The sequence below is a fragment of the Tupaia chinensis genome, unplaced genomic scaffold (assembly GCF_000334495.1).
Source record: "Tupaia chinensis unplaced genomic scaffold, TupChi_1.0 Scaffold000131_1, whole genome shotgun sequence".
NCBI lineage: Eukaryota > Metazoa > Chordata > Mammalia > Scandentia > Tupaiidae > Tupaia > Tupaia belangeri.
This window is the reverse complement of record NW_006159600.1, coordinates 848073-849122: the sequence shown is the minus strand read 5'-3', so window position 1 is coordinate 849122 and position 1050 is coordinate 848073.

Below are 1050 nucleotides of genomic sequence, written 5' to 3'. Positions count from 1 at the left end.
CGCCCCCATCGCCAGACCGTCGGGGGCCCTTGGTCTACTGTACGCGGGCCCCAAAGTGCCATCGAGGGATGCCAGCAGCAGCGAAGGCAGTCACGGCCGTGGGCAGGTGGCCTCCGGGAGCCTTGCAGGGACTGGCACCTCGTTTCTCACAATGACCCCCCAGACAAGTCCTGCGTGGGCCAGAGTCAGCAAAACGGTGAGACCCGGATGCAGACAGGGAGCAAGGTGCTCTTCTGCAAATGCGGGCGCCAGTCCTTGCGCACGGGGACCCCCTCTCGGTCTGCCTCACCCCGCTCTGTTGACCAGCAGCGGTGGAACAATGGAACTAAGGTAAAAGTTTACTTGGTGCAGAAACGCCTGGGAATCCATGCCTAGTTTTCCGTAAGACACTCTTCAGAGAACTTTCTGAAGACCCCCGTCCCTCCTGCCTCTGTGCATCCCAGCCCTCTCCCCTCGTGTCTGTGCCGTGTCCCACACAGAGGAATGAAAGGCAGGGCCCTGCCCAAGGGCCGGGAACTGAGACTCAGGGCACCATCTGGCTGACCAAGAGCGTGGCCTGGGCTGGCTCTGTGGCCTAGCGTGTAAGGGAGCCAATTCCACACGCTGACCATGGTTCGAATCCCAGCCCTGGTGGCTTGAAAAACACACCAGGTGTGGGTGACTGCGTGCCTCAAATCCCAAAAGGACGGAGAGAGGGAGAAGAAGGGATTGTGGGGACCACAGCCCACTGAGGGGTCTTCCTCCCTCGCCTCTCCATCTGCCGCTCTCTGGGGAGGGCAGGCTTCCTCTGGAAAATTTAAAAAAGAAGAAAAAGAAAGAGACATTAAACCCTCATTCCAGAAAGGTCCTGCCCCACACCCCGGAGGATAGAGTGTCACACAGAGGCTGGAGTTTGGACACACAGGTCCCCCAGGCTGTGAGCACCTCACGCCTAAGCCCAGAGTCTCCCTAAGAGCCCAGGAGCTTCCAGGGAACTGAGCCCGGAGTCCTGCAGGGGCCGCCTGAGAGGCCGTGGAGACTCCCAAGCCCCCGGCACGTCTGGGCACCCGT